Below are 21,702 nucleotides of genomic sequence, written 5' to 3'. Positions count from 1 at the left end.
GTCAAACGGATTATGGAAAACATTCTTCTTTGGTAAATTTCCTAGACTGGTAACTACAGGAATATTGCAGGTATTATATTTCAATTTCAGGAAAACTTTTATTTTTCAGAATCTCTAATGAGATCCTGTGGATGAGATTTAAAATCATAGTAGATACTTGGCGTGTTGTTCCAGTATAAATTAGTAGCTCACTGTCAGTTTGTTCCCCTTAAGGCACTCTGTTTACAAAGGCAGAAAAACATGCTGATGGGATTCAGGACAGGTTACCCCCAAATAATGACACCTTGCCATATTGTTATATTTTAAGCTGAAGGAGTTTGAGAAAACAGCAGAGGCAGGTAGGTCACTCTGACCTTCCTGGTCCTTATCTTCTGAAACAGGTCATAAAACCCTCATGTCAGAGGTACCTTCTCTATACCTAGAGGAGAGTAATATCCTTTATCTCTGAAGTCACACTCCAAAAGGAATCCAAACGAACAGCACTTGCAGTGTATCCCTGGTTTACTACATTTACCTCATAGCCTTTGACCTAGTATATTTCTACATGACTATCCCATCTTCATCAAACCTAGCATAAAAATGCATCAGTTTAATTGTTTCTATGGGCCTTCATTTTGATATGAAGGCTCCCGTGTGACTTGGAACATATATTCAATGAACTGGTATGCTTTTCTTCTCTCTTTTTTTCTTTTTAAGATTTTATTTATTTGAGAGAGGCAGAGAAAGAGAGAGAATGCAAACCTGAGCAATGGAGAGGGGTTGTGGAAGTGGGAGAAGCAGACTCCCCGCTAAGCAGGGAGTACAATGTGGGGCCCGATCCCAGAACTCTGAGATCATGGCCTGAGCTGAAGGCAGACATTTAACCGACTGAGCCACCCAGATGCCATGAATTGGTATGCTTTTCTTCTGCAACTTTTTGTCATTTTAAATTTTCAGACCTAGCCAGGGGCCCCTAAAGGTTAAGGAAAACTTCTCGTCCCCTACAATGTGAAATAATATTTAGCAAGAAAGAAAGCTTAGAGTAACACATAATTGGCAGCAGAAATAACATTAAAAACATATCAAATGTACTGGGATTATATACCAAAGCTCCAAAATGAAATTTAACTGAGCTAAATGTCTTGTCCTATAATGTGCTTTTCAAACAGTAATTAATCAACATAAAAAGGAAACCTTGGTATGACAATTGTCATCAAGTCAAAGAATAGCAATTTTCACTTTTAAAGAAGTTCAGTTACCACAGTTAAAAAAAATTAAACCAAAAAGAAAACAAAAAATGGATATCTAACATGGCAAAAGCCTACAGTAACACAACTACAGTCTCAAGAAAAAGGGAACTAGTACCCCACTATTTTGTATTGGTCAGAGTGGATCCCAAGTTTTGTGTTTATTTCTAGTATCACATTTCTACAGGGTCTTTGAAAAGCCATACTTGATAGAAACGAGAGAGAGCATGAAACAATGAAAATACTTGTGAGGATCACTTTATAATTTCAAGATAATGAATACAGAATAAACAGAAGTATGAGTTATGAAGTGCCCATGAAGGGAGGGCAGAAACAATGCCAGTGATAGACTGACCCTTCTTTTTATAAATGACAACACTCTGCCCTAGATATCTTTTCAAAGTCACACCCAATTCATGACATTCAGAATACCAATTTCCATTACAGCATACTGTTTTCAAATAGCTTATGAATTATCATGTGGAAGAAAAAGCAGACAAATATAACTGGCAGATAACAGACCAGAAAAAGATACTCAAGTGTCCTCTAAATAATACACAAATGCTTTGATCTAACAATCTCAAAGGCTCACATTTTATCTTCTGGATATGTATTTGCACAAATGGGCATTGGAAGCAGACAGTCACTGCAAAATTGTCCTGAAAAAATAATACACTAATCATGAAATAAATGAAGGAAGCCAGCTGAAACTGGGTTATATGAGTAGTATACACCTCTACTAATGGAACTGAGATTGAAAAATACAGAGCCATTTGCAGAGAGTAAAGGAGATGCAGAAGGGACGTAATGCCTCTATTTAGAAAGACCAACTGGGGGTGAGGCAGGACTAAAATTGTCGGAAACAGGATTAAAATACAGGGAAGTCATGCAGAAGTCAAATACGGCTGAACGTTCCCTTTGGTTTCAAAAGGTCAAAAGGGAATGAAGAGGGTCGCCTGGGTGCCTCAGTGGGATAAACCTCTGCCTTCAGCTCAGGTCATGATCTCAGGGTCCTGGGATGGAGCCCTTTGCTCAACAGGGAGCCTGCTTCCCCACCCCCCTCTCTGCCTGCCTCCCTGCCTACCTGTGATCTCTCTCAAAGAAAGAAAGAAAGAAAGAAAGAAAGAAAGAAAGAAAATGAAGAAATGGAGCATCCATTTCCTATCCTTAAAATTAGTCCAAAATGTTTTAGTTGCTCAAGAAATGAGTGTTCTATCTCTGAGTGTGTTGAGCACAGGATGAGTGTGCTTATTACAAACCAAATATTATAAAGATGCTTTAAGAATTAACGGTGAGGTTAGACTAAGAAACCTGTAGTGTATTATACTACCTTGCTGACTTCACACTATCAATTATTAGTTGAGGTATCTTGGACTAGTCACATAATTTTTGGAACTCAAAATTTTCATCTTTAAAATTAGGGCTTGGGGAGACACTGGGTGGTTCAGTGGGCTAAGTGGCTGACTAGCCCAGCTCATGATCTCAGGGTCATGAGATCAAGTACCACATTGGGCTCCATGCTCTATGGGGTATCTGCTTCTCCCTCTGCCCTTCCCCTCACTCATACTCATGCACATGCGTGTGTGCATGCGCTCTCTCTCTTTCAAATAAATAAATAATTTTTTTAAAAAATAAGGCTTAGGTGTGCCTGGGTGACTTGGTTGGGCATCAGATTTCTCCTTGCAACTCAGGTTGTGCTCTCAGGGTCATGGGTTGGAGCCTAGGTCAGTTGGGCTCTGCTCTCAGCAGGGAGTCTGCTTGAGCTTCTCTCTCTCTCCCTCTCCTTCTGCCCATCCCACCTGCTCACACTCTCTTGCTCTTTGTTTAAAATAAATAACCTTCAAAAAAAAATTAGGGCTTAAGAATCAAACAAGGAAGGAATTAGTAAAAAATCCTTTTTATCCTTCTCAGCAGTGAACTGTTGTTTTTTGGTTTTTTTTGGTTTTTTTTGGTTTTTTTTTTATTGTTCAGTCTTTTATTAGTGGTAGCTCAACTGATTGCATTTCCTTAATGCCTGTTATCTCTGTGCACATGGAGCTCCACCATCCTTGTTGGAAGAGACAATGATTCAACTTAATACGTTCACCCTAGAAGCAATATGATGGGAAACCATTTAGTTGCCCACACAGCTGCACAAACATATTTAGGACCCTGAGGGAAGGGTGTTGCTCTCAGAGCAACTTGGTAAGGGAGAAAAGACACTTTGGGACAGACGGGCATCAGAGCCAGAAGTAAAGATAGCCAAGCTGCCATCTGTCACTCCCGCAACATGACCTTTATACACGTCCAGGAGCCCTGGGTCTGCTGGTATTTTACAACAGTACTCAGTTCCTGGCTTTTGCTTGGTGTGTTCTTGCCCCCTTTAATTTCCCAGGACAGGTACATTATATGAAAGAATGAGTTTGGAATGCCAGTGAGACTACTTGCTAATTGTGACTGGAAGCAGAAACGAGTCCTCCTGGTGGTAGTATAGCGCAGTTCACAGACTGGGAAAGAGCCATCTTAAAGGAGGGGGTAGCAAGTGAAGTAGCAAGATCTTGCATCTTTAATCATCCTATGCCCTGGGTTGACTTGTGGCTCAGAGTATATAATTCTCTGTGGTTCAGATGGGATGTACTGTGGTTGTGTAGAGAAACACAGAGGCAAAAAATCAGCAGGAAAGAGGGAAATGCAAAAAGGCAGTGCCTCCATGATGTGGTAGTTCTCTTAAAAGTCATTTCCTTGTTGTTTTATGGGCTATAAAATCTTTGAATACTTCATTCTTTCACAGATTGCTCTTTAGATGTAAATGTGAGCTCATAACAATGAAATATTTAACAACAAAATGTCTTTTAATGGATCAACTCACTGGTGGGTCTGTCACACTCTGCATACCTAATTAGAGCCTGATAGGAGAGAGGGAAGCAAGCAGGAAACAGAGGGTGGCCGGTTCCAGAAACACCTACTGTTCAAGTCAGAGGGTTTCCTTTGGGCTTTTCTATGCTTCATACACTGTCTGTGAGTGGATGAGAAAGAAGAATTGCTCTACGTCATAGGCTCAGGTGGTGAGTACAGGGGTGAGGGATTTTTATGACATTTGTTGATTTTAATTGTTTTTTAATGTTTCACGAAAACCAATCTCCAATATCACAAAATACAAATACAAAATAACCTCTAATATGAAGACACTGATGGATGTATTTTTTATAACAGTGATTAACACTATTTAGTGTGGAAGATGTGGTGTATTACACAGGATTTCAAGTTAGAAGGCCAGGCTTTCAATGTGGCTCTGAGGCTTAATTACTTGTTTGACCAGAGGATGATCAGACAATCACTATGTCTCAGTGATTCATCTCTAAAATGGACGGTGTCCCTTTATTTGTCTCATGAAGTGAGTGTAACACTTTTTGACAAGTGTTTGTTTGACAGTACCTTTTCAAACTGTGAAATTTAGACAAAGTTTTCATATTTGTTGAGCCCCTCTTAGAGAAAAATAAATGTAGGAACTCAAAAATAATCACTAAATTGTTGCTGACTATGTGAGTATAAGCCCTTGAATGTGTAAACCACTTGAATAATTGGTTTTTTTCTTGTAAAAAAAAAAAAATACAAAAAACCCACATGTTTTTCTCAGCAAATGATTTTTGCCCAAACAATATGGGTAATTATCTTTATATTCCATTTCTCTTTCTTCTTGGCTATTAACAATACTGAAAACATACTGATGACTCTTAGTTATTTGGGACAAATATTGATAATTAAGTGGTTCTAATTTTATATATATACACACATATATTATACATATACACACATTATATATATACAAACATATTATATATATATACACACAATATGTATATACATATTATATATTTATAGATACAAAAATATATATATATAAGGTGCTTGGCTGGCTCAGCGGAGCATGCAACTCTTGGTCTTGGGTCATGGGTTCAAGCTCCACACAACAGAGATTTCTTAACAATATATAGAGAGAGATACACATACGTATATATGTTCTACATATATGTATATATATATGTTCTATATATAATATGTATCTATATAAAATACATCACTTTGCTTCATGGCCCCTTCACCTGGGTAATCAATGAAGTACATATCTAGCCCTGCTTGTCAGCAACAGTGAACCTTTTTTTTTTTCTTTTGAAATTTATTTAATTTTATTTATTGAACAGAGAGAGAGAGAGAGCGAGAGAGCACAGGAGCACAGGCAGGGAGAACAGGAGGCAGAAGGAGAGGGAGAAGCAGGTTTCCTGGAGTCCAATGTGGGGCTCAATCCCAGGACCCCAGGATCACAACCCGAGCAAAGGCAAAGTCCAACCGACTAAGCAACCAAGACACGCCCAGGGAACCCTTCTTAAAAACAATTTACCTAATCTTCCTTCTTTTTCCCTTAAAAACTCTCAGTCCAGGGGCGCCTGGGAGGCTCAGTGGGTTAAGCCGCTGCCTCCGGCTCGGGTCATGATCTCGGGGTCCTAGGATCGAGTCCCACATCGGGCTCTCTGCTCGGCAGGGAGCCTGCTTCCCTCTCTCTCTCTGCCTGCCTCTCCGCCTACTTGTGATCTCTGTCTGTCAAATAAATAAATAAAATCTTTAAAAAAAAAACAAAAAACTCTCAGTCCACCTGTAATCAGGATATGATTTGGTATTCCACTTAAATCCCTATACCCCGAATTACATTTCTTTGATCCCACGTAAAAACCTTTCCTCTTGAACTGGTTTCCTCTTTTTAGGTTGAAAATTACAACTCTGAAAATCTCAAGATGGCAAAATTTAAAGGGAATTGTGTATCAGCTAACACCAATCATCACTCTATCCATTTAAATTTATTTCCCTTACATCCTTCTTTCTGACTGCTGTCAAATTTATTTCCAAACGCTCACCACCATGGGGAACTCCCTACTTCCTGAGGTAGGCAATTCCCCTTTTCAGGATTTTCACTTGATTTCTCAAACTTTCCTTTATTATTAATAAGTTTGAACACGTTTTTTCCTTAATATTTGTTAGATTTTCTTCTGGGAACTAACTTTCATGGTTCTTCCCTTACCTATTTTCATTTTTTTTTTCATACTGATTATATCAATCTTCAGAAAAATGACTGATACATAAATAAATATTCCTTTATGAGTTGTACAAATTGGAAATGACTTCTCCAAACATGTACACTGAATTTTCATTCTTTTCCCACTGTCTCTCATTAATCAAATATTAATTTTCAGGTGACAATTTCTTCTATCTATACTTACAGACTTTTAGTGTTGAAATTCTTCCCTACCCACGGTTCAAAAAGATAGTTTTTTATACTTCTAAAAGTTTTAATTTTTTATTTTTATCCTTAAGTATCTAATCCAACTCAATTTTTATAGTATATGAGGGCAGGGATCTAATTTGCTTTCCCACAGAGATCACAAATTGTCTCCGTGCCTTGTTAAATAATCCACCCCACCTCAATTACTACACTTTCTATTCTTTTAGTCAGGTTTATGTTGCAATACCAAATTTGTGCCTTAATTAGAACTATTGTTTTTAATGTTCTGACATCTGATTGGGCCAGATCTCTGTTCTGTTCTTCTTCAGAGTACTGTCTTCTTTTACATTTACATGTAAGAATCAGTTTAACCATCACTGTGAGGATCACTATCAGGATTTTGATTAGAATAATTGGCATCTAAAGATAGTTTAAGTTTGTATTTAGATCTTAACTGTACTGAACAACTTTTACTGAGGTATAATATAAATTGAATAGTTTCTCATACCTATGAATATTTTTATTTAATCCATGGTCGTTTGTATTTTTTTTTAATTTCCAAGGATATAAATATTTAAAATTGTCTTTTATTTTTATTCTCTTAAAATATAAATACATTGTGATCAAAGAATATGATCTGTATTATGCATTATCTTGAATTTTGTGGAGACTTGCTTTATCATCTAACATGTGATCAATTTACTTAAAAAAAACTTTTTTCTGGGGCACCTGGGTGGCTCAGTGGGTTAAGCTGCTGCTTTCGGCTCAGGTCATGATCTCAGGGTCCTGGGATCGAGTCCCGCATCGGGATCTCTGCTCAGCAGGGAGCCTGCTTCCCTCTCTCTCTCTCTCTCTGCCTACTTGTGATCTCTCTCTGTCAAATAAATAAATAAAATCTTTAAAAAAAACACAAAAACCTTTTTTCTTGAAAAGAAATGAGAACAATTTTTATTTTTTGGTCTAGTGTCCTATATAGGTTAATTAGATGAGGCATGTTAATCTCTTGTATTTTTACTGGTTTTTTATACCTTGATCTATCCATGCTTGAGAAAAATGTGTTGAAATTTTCCACTATGTTGCTGTATTTGTCAATTTCCTCTTTTATGACTGTAAATTTGTGGTGTAGTTGTGATACCATGTACTGTATGCACATAAATCTAGAATTTGCATATCTTCTTGGTAAATTGAAGCTTTTATCATTAAAAAATGATCCTCTTAATTATAAGTAATATATACTTTTTTGTGTTCAAGACTATTTGGTTATTATTGGTTTATATAAACCAGCTTTTATTCTTATTAACATTGGCCTGGTATGTATGATTCCGCCCTCAAATTTTCAAACTTCTGTATCCTAATGTTTTGAGGTTGCCTTTTTTTAAAAAAAAAGATTTATTCATTTAACAGAGAGAGAGAGAGCTCACAAGTAGGCAGAGCAGCAGGCAGAGAGAGAAGGGGGGGAAGCAGGCTCCCTGCTTAGCAGAGAGCCCGATGTGGGGCTCAATCCCAGGACTCTGAGATCATGACCTGAGCAGAAGGCAGAGGCTTAACCCACGGAGCCACTCAGGCGCCCCTTAAGGTTGCCTTTTAACTAACAAATGGCTAGCAGTAATAAATTCAGAACTGAGTTTGTTTTACTTTAAAACAAATACTTTTGTCTACCTGTACTTATGATAATCCACTCAACTGAATTTACTTCTACTCTTATTACATTTTTCTATATATCCTCCTTTGGGTCATTTTTTCTTTTTTTGTCCTGTCTTGTTTTTTATTAAGTTTCTTTTATTTTGTATCATTCAATTATTTTCTTCTAATAGATTGCAATTTACACTCTATATAATCTCTTTTGAAGTCAAGGTAGGTACATTTTTTTGCCTTTGTGGTGCCATGCTCTTCTTTTCATTGAACATCAGAGTGAGGAAGTGGCTCTCTTTTCAGACTCTGGTGTGAGCAGACCATAGCTCTTTCTCCTGTCTTCTAATCATGATCAGAGAAGAGAAATAAAGCTCATATTCACTATGCAACTGCAGTCACCCTCACTTCAAAAACTCATTTTGACACTCTTCCAGTTGTTTTGTTTGCAGTTTGTTTTGATGTTGGAATTTTCATCTTGCCAGTTCAGGGATGTATTAAAATATTTTCACATACTTCATATGGATAGAGTTGTTTAGGTTATCTAACCCATCAAATCAGTAGCAACTAAAGTCCCTCAGAAGAATTTTTTAAATCTCTGTGATTATAATCTACAGATTTAATGCAATCCCTCCCAAAATACCAACAGCATTTTTCACAGAACTAGAACAAATAATATTAAAATTTGTATGGAACCACAAAGACTCCGGTTAGCCAAAGCAATCTTGATAAAGAAAAATAAAGCTAGCGGTATCACAATCCCAGATTTCAAGGTATACCACAAAGTGGTAGTAATCAAAACAGTATGATATTGGCAAAGAAAAAAAAATGGGCACAATGGCACTGATTAATGGAACAGAAGAGAGAGCCTAGAACTAAACCCACACTTATATGGTCAGCCTACAACAAAGGACACAAGAATATACAATAGGGAAAGGATAGTTTCTTCAATAAATAGTGCTGGGGAAACAGGACAGCTACATGCTATAGAATGACACTGCATCACTTTCTTACACCATACACAAGAATCAACTCAAAATGAATTAAAGGTCCAAATGTGAGACCTGAAAATATAAAACTTCTAGAAGAAAAAGGAAATAAGGGCGCCTGGGTGGCTCAGTGGGTTAAGCCGCTGCCTTCAGCTCAGGTCATGATCTCAGGGTCCTGGGATCGAGTCCCGCATCGGGCTCTCTGCTCAGCAGGGAGCCTGCTTCCTCCTCTCTCTCTGCCTGCCTCTCTGCCTACTTGTGATCTCTCTCTGTCAAATAAATAAATTAAATCTTTAAAGAAAAAAAAAAAAAAAAGAAAAGAAAAAGGAAATAATCTCTTTGACATCAACTTTAGCAATATTTTCCAGACTTGTCTCCTCAAGCAAAAGAAACAAATTACTGGGACCTCAGCAAAGTAAGCCTTTGTAGTGAAGGAAACCATCAAGAAAATGGCAAAGGAACCTACTGAATGGGAAAAGATATTTGCAAATGATTTATCTGAAAAGGGTATAATATCCAAAATAATTAAAGAGCCCATGCAACCCAATACCAAAAAACAATGAATAGAAATGGGCAGAGAACCTGAATAGACATTTCCAAAGAAGACATACGGATGGCAAATAAACAAATGAAAAGACGCTCGATATCACTTCACCATCAGGGAAGTGGAAATCAAAACCACAATGAAATATCCCCTTATACCTGTTGGATGGCTAGAATCAAGAACACAAGAAATAACAAATGTTGAGGATGTGGAGAAAAGGAAACCCTCGTGTACTGTCAGTGAAAATACAATTTGGTGCAGACACTGAGCAAAACAGTATGGAGGTTCCTCAAAAAACTAAAAATAGAAGTACCATGACATCCAGTAATTCCACTACAGAGTAATTTACCAAAAGAAAGTGAAAACACTAATTCAAAAAGATATATGTACCCTTACGTTTAATGCAGCATTACTTACAAGCCAAGGTGTGAAAGCAGCCCAAGTGTCCATCAATAGGTGAATGAATAAAGAAGTTGAGGTATGTGTGTGTGTGCGCGTGCGTGCACGCATATATGTAATATGTATACATGTATGTACATATGTATGTGTGTGTATGTGTGTGTGCACACACACATACACAATGGAGTATTATTCCACAAGAATGAGATTTTGCTATTTGTGACAATGTAGATGGAGCTAGAGTGTATTATTCAAAGTGAAATAAGTCAGAGGAAGACAAGTATCATATGATTTCACTTCCACGTGGAATCTAAAAAGCAAAAAAAAAAAAAAAAAGTAAGCAAACAAACAAAAAGCAGAAACAGACCCATAATACAAAGAGAACAAACTGATGGTTGCCAGAGGGGAGGAGCATGGGACTGAGCAAAATGTGTGAAGAGAAGTGAGTGATAAAGGCTTTCTGTCAGAGAATGAATTAAATCATGGGGATGAGAGGTACAGAGTAGGGAATACTATCCGTGCTACTGTAATAACATTGTATGGTGACAAATAGTAGCTATACTTGTTTTGTTGTTTTTTTTTTTAAATCTACCTACCTATCCATCTATCTATCTATCTATTTGACAGACAGAGATCACAAGTAGGCAGAGCAGCCTGCAGAGAGAGGGGGGGAAGCAGGCTCCCTACTGAGCAGAAAGCCCAGTGTGGGGCTCGATCCCAGGACCCTGAGATCATGACCTGAGCCGAAGGCAGAGGCTTAACCCACTGAGCCACCCAGGTGCCCCAGTTGCTTGTGATAGTATAATGTATAGACTTTTTGAGTCACTATGTAACATTGCCAAGTATAGTTCAAATTAAAAATCAGGGGTGCTGGGGTGCAGCAGCCAGTTAAGCATCCAAGTCTTAATTTCTGCTCGGGTCATGACTTCAGGGCCCTGAGACGGAGCACCATCAGGTTCCACGCTCAGCGTGAAGTCTGCTTCTGCCTCACCCTCCTCTTCTGCTCCTGACCCACTTCATTCTCTTTCTCTCTCTCTAAATAAAAAAATGTTTAAAAATAAATAAGTAAAAGTAACAAATAGTTACTGAGCAAAAAGTTACTAAAACTAATAACTTATTCCAAAGATACCTAATTCAAATTACTTAGGAAGTAGAGGGGTACCTGAGTGTCTCAGTCAGTTAAGCATCTGCCTTTAGCTCAGACCATGATCCCAGGACGCTGGGATTGAGCCCCGTATCAGGCTTCCCTGCTCAGTGGGGCATCTGCTTCTCCCTCTGCCTCTGACCACCCCCTCCCCATGTCCTCTCTCATGCTCTCACTCATGCTCCCTCTCTCTCAAATGAATAAATAAAAAATTACTTAGGATGTAGAAACTGTATAGGAAAAATGTAACCTATAAGCTGCTTTCTAAGCATTATATGAATAGTGAAAATAATTTATGAGATGGCCATTATATTGATTATTCTTATAAATATTATAGGTGTTAGGGTATGGAGTCGACCACCCCTCAATTAGACAGAAAACACTCTCGATAATGCAAATCACACAGCGAGGTTTATTTCCAGCTAGCTGGGGTCCAAGTATCCACCTGGCGCAGCGGGTTTCAACAAGGACCCCGAGCACTCAAAGCCAAGGGTTTATATAGCATTTTCAAGGCACTTTTTCATAGCTACATACATCTCTTGTGCCCCACTTTGACAGTTTAACTTTGTTTAACTTTTTGCCACCCTGGTGTCACCCTGGTGGTTAAGTGAGATTTAGGTTTAGAAGAATTTTCACCTGGATTACATTTCCTTCTGCCTCAGCCTCCTACAGTTTTATGGTGGGGAGGGTGAACTTTGGCCTCAAGGTACTGAGCCATTGAAAAGATGGCCTTTTTGTTGTAAATCACCAGGACATTTGCAAACCAAGGGAGACTCCATCTAGCAGGATTGTGATCTCTACAAGTTAACTATTTGTTTTTCTTCAACATTTGGTCCCTGTGGCCCCATCACCTAACAGGCCCTGGTGGATTACACAGTGTTGGCCTGTAAGGGATACCAGTAAAATGGCTTCCAGGCCTTCAGGACGGCCATTCTTATGCTAACCCACTCTTATAGTGCAAGGTGCCAGCTTTTGCTTTGCCAAGATGGCTGTACTTATGTCAGGGCCAGACCCGAGGTGGGTACAGCCTTGTTTTTCTTGTCCTCCACACCTGGAGCTGGTTTCTGGGACTTGTTTTTAAGTCCCCTGGGGGAAGGGGAACAGGGACAGTTTAAGGGTTAAACAACAAAGTTATTGTTTAACCTCAATAGAAGCCTCTGGCTAAAATAAAAATATAAAATAGGTCCTTACAATAGGTCGAATTTTTAACGTCATAATTAAGTAACATCCATTTCTATATTCCGTAATTTTTGCTTCAATCTAGGTATTAAAGTGTCTATTAACAAAAAAAAAAATAAAAGAAGAAGAAGAAAAAGCTCTGTATCGGTGAGAATGGGATCAGATATATTTAAAATCTCCAACATAATCTCAAGGATCTCTTCCTTTTATTTCAACTTTGAAATACAAACATTCACAAATTATAACTTCTCAAATGATCTATTACAAAATATTTGCTTTGAACTTGTCTAGTGAAAGAGGTAATGCATTTCTGAATCCCCCAGGAAACAGAATCTCTTGTTTCAACTCTTCTTTGACCTTCAATGCCCTTTCTGATTCCAGGGGGAGTCAGAAAAACCAAAGACCTATTTATGAAAGTTAGAACCCAGAAAGTAAATTTGACGATCTAAGAAGTAACAGCACCACAGAAATCACTGGAATTACTACAAGGCAGCCTTCCTTGACAAAACTGAACATCAACCATGTGGACGGGAGAGATTATAATTGTGTCTTTCACACTGACACTTGCTCTGAATGGCGGAGGCTTTTGTAGATATGCCCAATCTTTGTGATTAAGGTCACCTCCTTGCTAATCCCCTTCTACTACTAAGCAGGTAATAAGGACTTAGTATAAAGTTTGTGCTAGAATGATAGAAGGGTGACATTTTGTTCCAGTTAACATTAGAAGATACAACATGTATCCTATCACCAACCCCTCTTAATTAGAATGCCTGTTTCACCCTACAGGATTTGACGTTTAATACATTACATTCTTGGAGAAATTGATTCTCTGTTGCTGAAAGAATTTTTGGAGTTAAGTTCTGCCAAAGTCCCAGAAATCAATCCTAATGGGTAGGTAGCTGCTCTGTGATTAATAAAACTGGTTGGCAACAAAAAAAGAAAATGCCAGAGATTTCTATGCCCCGGAAAAACTGCTCATTAAATCAAGCTTCATATAAAATTGATTTTGACAAAAGAGTTTCCATTGCAGATATTCTGGCACTTTCTGATGGGAGAATATCACGATTGTGAAAGTGCCTATCTATTCTCACTCATCTCTCGCTTCCTTTCCTGTCAAAGGGAGACAGACATTTAAGTGGAAGGCTAATTTTCCTGAGAAGAGATCATTCCCATTACACTATAAAGTACAAAACTCAAATTGGGGCCTTCTTGTTTAATTTAGGAGACACAAGAATGTACAGAAGGCTTCTCCAGTTCTTCACAAAGATATCACAAAGAGTTTAATTAAAAATAAAATATTTGAAAAATTCCATTAGCGGTATAAAGAACTTCTAACTAAAGGATCAAGAGCACCAAAAAATATAAATGTTCACTAAAATGGACTGTCAGCTTCACTGCATATAGACACTCAGTAAAAGTTGCTTAACTTGCTAAAAAATCACTCATTTTAAAACAACCCAGATCCATATTACTAAACCGGTATAATCAGCAACATGTAAGGGAGAACTCTGACCTCATTTTTCTCTGTATCTCAAGTTCTCCATCTGTATGGTTAAGATATATTCCAGCATTTATATGATCGTCCCATCTTGAATACTCCTTGAATCTGTGAATTCAGGCTCTTTTGTACAAGCTGTCAGCATAACGTGTGGTCTCTCTACTATAGAACTTAGATGACTGTATAACCTTTTCTCGAATATAATTCAGCAATACCCAAACAAATCTTGGTTTTCCAAGGGAGAACGAGAATAAATATTATAAATATTTGATGAATTGAAGGTTTAGCAAAAGAAATAAATCATCAATGAACTTGTGATTTTCCTGCAGTTGGAACATACTCAGTTTAAGCCTTTTAGACTCATATTTGCTTGTCATACAGTAACACTTTAATGCATACTTATGAACTGAATGTAGAAAGGCAAATAAACCCCATTTTCACTAATTTCAAGGTCTGATGTGAAGAAAAGAGGAGAAATCAATGAAGAAAAGATTTTTAAAAAGATGAAAATTGGTAGAGAAAGACATTTCCTTTTTAATCACGAGGATGTTCCAAGAAAGAACAGGAGTATTTGCTCATGAATGATTCACTCATTCAAAAATAAGTTTTTCCTCCTTCATTTTTCTTTGCTTGTGTGTATGTTGTATGTATATCTGTGTGTTTCTAGATATAGAAAATATAATATAGATGTGTAGCTATAATTAGAACCTCTGTTAATACAGCAGAGTGGTTCACACAGCACACACATGCAAATATGTTACTATTCTGATCCTACATGCTCCATTATGTATTTTTTAATACCCTGAGTGTACTGATTTTCTTTTTTCGTACTGACAGAAAAGGTCTGAGCTAGAAGGGACATATATGCCCAAAACCTCCAGTTTAAGTGTTAATTACCTCTTCTATGAAGCCTATGTCCATTTTCTTAGATAATCACATCATTCTGCTATAATCATAATCAATCACCTATTATGGTATATATCATTTTTTGTTTACATTTTTCTTTTCATTAATCAGTGCCACTTTCGAAGATAGCCATCAGGTGTTATTCTTCTTTCCACTGCTGGGAGGCAGGGACAAAGGCAGGTTAAACTAAGAGAAGGAGAAATCAACTACTGTCCTCCCTTTCCATGAATGGGAGCTTACATGGTTAAGGTTCACATTGCCTGCAACCATACGACTGCTTCAGGAGTGCTGTCCAGTTATGGAAGATTATTTTCTGATCACATGATACCAAAGACAGGCAATAATTTGGATGGGACACAATGCTGAGAACTGTGGCTAACATTAGTGAAAACCATCCTGTGTATGCCTGGATTTTACCCTAATATCTCTGCCAAGGTAATAAAGTTACACCTTTTGCTCTAAAAACATTTTCATAAAAAGAAATAGATGTGCTTTTTTTCCACAAACAAAACATGATGAAAAGGAAAAATAATTCACTAGATTTCCCTCTTGCTCTAATTAGTAGTGTGGCAGGAGAGGGAAATTTCAAGGGAGGGGGGTCATTTTCTCTCGCTCTTGGGGTGAAAATTACCAAAACGTCATCTTACGCTTTCTGATCCTGGCTAGTTTCTGAAAGGGTGAAGTCGGGAAAAGGTACACGTATTCTACCAACATGATCTATGGGGGGAGAAAAGCTTTATGATGGTCATAAATCTCACAGTCTCTGAGAAAAAGTCCAGAGCGGGCATGTGATGCCATCCGACTGACACATATAAATGATGCATTTTCTGCTAGAACCACAGCTCATCTCCATAATGCACACAACTGCTGAGAAGACAAAGTGAGAAATGCCGTCTACCCAATGCCATGGCTATAACGAAATATGCTGCAGTTAATCATGTATGGACCTCCCCAAATAATAAGCCCAGCAAGTAAATACCGATAGTAGACTGCAGTGATCCAGGGAATTTTGTGGGGAATTCTGCATTTATTTTCTTTTTTTGAAGATTTTATTTATTTATTTGACACAGAGAGAGAGAGAGAGAGAGAGAGAGAGAGAGAGAGATAGATCACAAGTAGGCAGAGAGGCAGGCAGAGAGAGAGGAGGAAGCAAGCTCCCTGCTGAGCAGAGAGCCCAATACAGAGCTCGATCCCAGGACCCTGAGACCATGACCTGAGCTGAAGGCAGAAGCTTAACCCACTGGACCACCCAGGTGCCCCAGAATCCTGCATTTATAAATAGAACTACAAACCACAACCAGGACTGGCATCTATGTGAAAGCAACAGCACCAAATACATCTTTTATTTCACCAAAATTTCCTCCTCAAGACTAAAGATTCACCTAACATGTAAAGCTATTACACTAGTAAAAGAGGTCTCATTGAAACCTTCAGAAGCCAGCTTTTCTGGAAAGAGCACGAACAATTCCTACTTCAGCTAAATTTAAAAGGATTTCTGTAGAATTTCAACTCATTTGCTTAGTCTGCAGAGTTGACAGCTGACAGTACACGTGTTGCAGGGGATGGGAGATCATTGTGGGCTTGTGCAAATGGAGACACACCGGTTATTATACGGAAGAACCCTCCTCAACATCCTTCTACTGTTTCGTCCCCACCCCGGGTCCATGAGCTACCGAACACTTAGGAAACCAGTGGGAACTGCAAATAGCACCTCTGCTTTTCTTCCTCCAGTCTTTGCCACAGTCTATTTTTTGCTTCAACCCTGATCCTCATTGTCCCTCCTGTCACACCATGGCCCACATTTAACTGCCCTCCTATTCCACTCTGTTGAGGAAATAAATGAAGGCCAGGAATGTAAACAAAGGAAAGTTGCTGACCTTCTTTTAGGGGTTCATTAAGTACGACTTGAAGATGAAACAGTGATAAACCGCTGCACGGATACACAGCACGCGCAAAATTCACTCCTGCTATTATCTGAAATCACGTAGATAGAAAAGTATTTTACGCAAATAGGAAAAATGCACACATATTCAAGTTAGCCTCGATATGATACAATTGTAGGATTCGATTATGGGTAAAATCAGCGATGCCACCAGATAGAAGAAGTAAGCGGTTTATCATCAAAGATACCCCCTTCTCCATTTGAACTTTTAAAATATGTTTTCGAATTGGTACTTCCATGTAGATGTTATCTTTTCTGTGGGTTTTAAACTCCTGCGGGGTAAGGCACAGGACTTAAAATCTGCTTTTGCCTCCCACAGGACTAAGGACGCTGTTGCCTCCTAATGCTTGTGGCTGTTGTTTGAAAAGCACAGGTCTAGACCTAAATCTGTTCTTTTTGTGTCACATCCTGACAGCCGTGGAATCAGGCTTTCACTTATTAGCATAATCATGCTTCCTCACTCCTGCTGGCTCTGCAGGGGTACAGAGATGCTTCCCCATAATGCCATGCCAGACACTTCCACTCAGTCTCACCCCCACTGCAAGCCACCTGCCAGGGTCAGATCTACCAGTCTCTGTGCCCCCAAGAACCCGTTGTTCGGCCAGGTACCCATTCCGAATCAGCAGATCTTAGACCATTGGCACTCCCAGCAGGATTACTGGATAGAAAGGTAGAAGCCTAAAGTTGAAAGTCATGGCTACACCTTAAAAAAAAAAATTTATTATGCAGAGAGAGAGAGAGATGATGATGCCCTGATTAAAAAGTGAATTTTCCATGCTAAAAACACTGAAACTTGGTCCACAAATACTATGAACTCTCTCTAGGCAAACAAGTCACACTGTAGAGATATAAAAATAAATTGTAAGACTAACTGAGATGGCCCACATACTCAAAAAGATGTGCTCATGTAGCTGCAGGGTACATTTGATTTTTTATAAAAATAAGAATAAGAGATCTTTTTAAATAGTGATTTAATTTTGGATTTACTTATCTGTGGTTTAAAATTATAAAATACTTCAAATATACCAATAGCATAGGAGAGAGATCTAACAGAAATCTATGTGCCCACCCCTATAGGTTAATCAGATGGGCCTTCTTGCTATGAATGCTTTAGATCTTTACAGAAAAGGAATAGTATTTCTGATTATAAAACTAACCTAAGTTGATTATTAAAAATTTAAGAGAAAGAGAAACACCAAGAAGAAAAATCCTAATGATGGTCTCATATTATCTATCTTCTGTGTGTGTTATACCTGTTCCACAGTTGGGATCATGTTGTAAACCTTATTTGCTCATATGAAAAAGATTGTTTAAGAGCATGATTTTCAGATTTCATGTAATATTCTATCTGCTTTCATTAGCCTATTATTGGATAACTGAGCTGTTTTTATATTTCACTCCCATAAAGAAATCATTTCTTACTCTTACTCCCCAAATCCATCCCTACAACAGTACCTACCAGTTTTAAATCCAAATAGAAACGGAAATTGTATTCTTTCTTCTTTCTCTGACTTTATACCATCTAGATTATAGCCCTACAACTCAAAGTGTGGTCTATGGGCCAGAGAGCCTGATGGGGCTGGGGTGGGGGGATCTCAGGCACTACCTCAGTGGTACTGAGTCAGAATCATAACTTCAGCAAGATTCACAAGAGGAACATGAATAAGAAAGTTGGAGAAGAATGGATGTACTGAAAACTGCTATCATCTCTCACCACATTAGATTCCTAGCTCTACTACTTCTTTTCCCATACTATACTCCATCCTCTCCTTAACCAAAGTTGTCGGAGGCAGGCCCCTGGCCAGGGCGGCCTCCACCATTAAAAGATGGCACCTGGCTAGTTGCCAGGTTAGGATTGCCTCGTGAGACTAAGCGGAATGCCCAAAGAGGAAGTAAACAGCATTGGTTGCTAGCGAAGTTGTTCGTTTAGGTGCACAGCCTGATTCGCTCCCTCCTGTACCTTGCTCGCTGATTGGTCATGTAAGCATATATAAGTGTGTAGACTTGCGGAAATAAAGAGAGAGAAGATGCATCCGAACCAGGCTTCTTGTCGTCCTTGCGGGTCGAGGGCGATACAAAATGATCCTTCTAATGAGTTAAATCAGGTATCAATGCTTCCCTGCCTAAAACTGCAATAACTCACAGTGGGCCTAGGAAAAAATCCAAATTCTTTTGTAGGGTTTAGACATCTCCTTTCCTACCTTTTTGTCTTCTACCTCTCTTCCTCTTTCTGTTCTAGCTGGGCTTACTTATACATTCCTTTTTTTCTATTGCTTGCACATTCCAATTTCATTCTCTACTTATTTTTTCTGTTTCCTCTGCTTGTAAAGTATTCTGTCCCCAAAGCCATGGGGACTCCTTTATGACAGTCAGATCTCAGCTGGAATTTCACTACCCCAGGGAACCCTTTGCTTCTCTTAACTAGCTAACATAATACCCCCATTTTAGGATTTTCACAGCCCTTTTGACTTTATGTTGTTATCATTTTTATTCATCGCATTTTCCATTGTGTCTTATTTAAAAAGTAAACTCTCTGAAACATGGAATTAAAATAGGATCCAGAACAGTGATTTTTAAACAATATATATTTGTTGAATGAATGAATGAACTAATGGTATGGTGAACATCCTCACACACTAAACTTTGTACATATCATTGAAGATTTCCTAAGCATAATGCCTCTGAAATTTTTCTCACTGAATTGATTTAAAGATTTGTTATCGTATTCCAAAAATGAATTACAGACAGGTTTTATAAGGGTTTACACTTCTAAAAGTAATTATTTTTCCTGCATTTTTATCATTCTAGGATTCTCTTCATATACACACACAAACACACAGTACACATGTCATCAACATGACTGCCAATTTCATGGACGAGATAAGAATCTTAAGCCTTTTTTTTGATAACTACTGAAACTTGGACAACTTCTATGATGCTCTGTAATTCTTATACTCTAGGTTTTTTTCTTCTAATGGAGTATCCATTTCCTTTTCCCATGTCTCTTGGCATGCTCATCATTTTCTCATTAACTTTTAGTTTTTGTGAATTGTATGAGAATTTTGAGAATTGCATGAGAAAAATGCATTCATTCCTTTTTTGAATATATGCATTTTTCAAAAGTAACCATTTAGCTCAAAATATTTATTCAGTAATAATTCACTTTCACTACTGGTCATAACTTATTTTTAAAACCATATAGTTGGAGGGATAACTGAGTGCTTCAGTCAGCTAAGTGCCTGACTCTTGATTTCAGTTCAAGTCATGACCTCAGGGTTGTTAAGATCTAGCCCCATGTCAGGCTCTGCTCCAAAGTATGCTTGTACCTCTCCCTCCCCTCTGACCTTCCCCTCAACCTGTCTCTTAAAAATGAATAAAGCATAAGATACCTAGGAATAAATCTAACCAAAGTGGCAAAGAATCTGTACTCAGAAAACTATGAAGTACTCATGAAAGAAATTGAGGAAGACACAAAGAAATGGAAAAACATTCCATGCTCATGGATTAGAAGAATAAATATTGTGAAAATATCTATGCTCCCTAGAGCAATTTACACATTTAATTCAATCTCTATCAAAATACCATCAATTTGGTGTACCTGGGTGGGACAGTGGGTTAAAGCCTCTGCCTTCCATTCAGGTCATAATCCCAGGGTAGAGCCAGCATCCCGCTCTCTGCTCGGTGGGGAGCCTGCTTCTCCCTCTCTCACTCTGCCTGCCTCTCTGCCTACTTGTGATCTCTGTCTGTCAAATAAATAAATAAAATCTTTTTTAAAAAATCAACTTAGTTCAAAGAAATGGAACAAATAATCCTAAAATTTATATGGAACCAGAAAAGACCCCGAATAGCCACAGGAATGTTGAAAAAGAAAAATCAGTTGGTGGCATCACAATTCCAGACTTCAAGCTCTATTACAAAGCTGTCATCATCAAGACAGTATAGTACTGGCACAAAAACAGACACATAGGTCAATGGAACAGAATAGAGAGCCCATAAATCGACCACCAACTCTATGATCAACTAATCTTCAATGAAGCAAGAACGAATGTCCAATAGAAAAAAGTCTCTTCAACAGATGATGTTGGGAAGATTGGACAGCCACATGCAGAAAAATGAAACTGGACCATTTACTTACACCACACACAAAAACAGACTCAAAACGGATGAAAGACCTCAATGTGAGAAAGGAATCTATCAAAATCCTTAAGGAGAACACAGGCAGCAACCTCTTCATAGAAACATTGCCAAAGGCAAGGGAAGCAAGGGCAAAAATGAACTACTGGGACTTCATCAAGATCAAAAGCTTTTGCACAGCAAAGGAAACAGTTAACAAAACCAAAAGACAACTGACAGAATGGGAGAAGATATTTGCAAACGACATATCAGAGAAAGGGCTAGTATCCAAAATCTATAAAGAGCTTAGCAAACTCAACACCCAAAGAACAAATAATCCAATCAAGAAATGGGCAGAGGACATGAACAGACATTTCTGCAAAGAAGACATCCAGATGGCCAACAGACACATGAAAAAGTGCTCAACATCACTCGGCATCAGGGAAATACAAATCAAAACCATAATGTGATACCACCTCACACCAGTCAGAATGGCTAAAATTAACAAGGCAGGAAATGAGAGATGTTGGAGAGGATAACAGAGAAAGGGGGCCCCTCTTACACTGTTGGTGGGAATGCAAGCTGGTGCAGCCACTCTGGCAAACGTATGGAGGTTCCTCAAGATGTTGAAAATAGAGCTACCCTACAACCCAGTAATTCCAGTACTGGGTATTTACCCTAAAGATACAAATGTAGTGAATCATAGGGGCACATGCACCTGAATGTTTATAGCATCAATGTCCACAATAGCCAAACTACAGAAAGAACTTAGATGTCCATCAATAGAAGAACAGATAAAGAAGATGTCGAAGATGTGGTATGTATATACAATGGAGTACTACAGCCATCAAAAGAAATGGATCTTGCCATTTGCAACGA

Source organism: Mustela erminea, chromosome X (genome assembly GCF_009829155.1).
Source record: "Mustela erminea isolate mMusErm1 chromosome X, mMusErm1.Pri, whole genome shotgun sequence".
NCBI lineage: Eukaryota > Metazoa > Chordata > Mammalia > Carnivora > Mustelidae > Mustela > Mustela erminea.
This window is presented reverse-complemented; position numbering follows the sequence as displayed.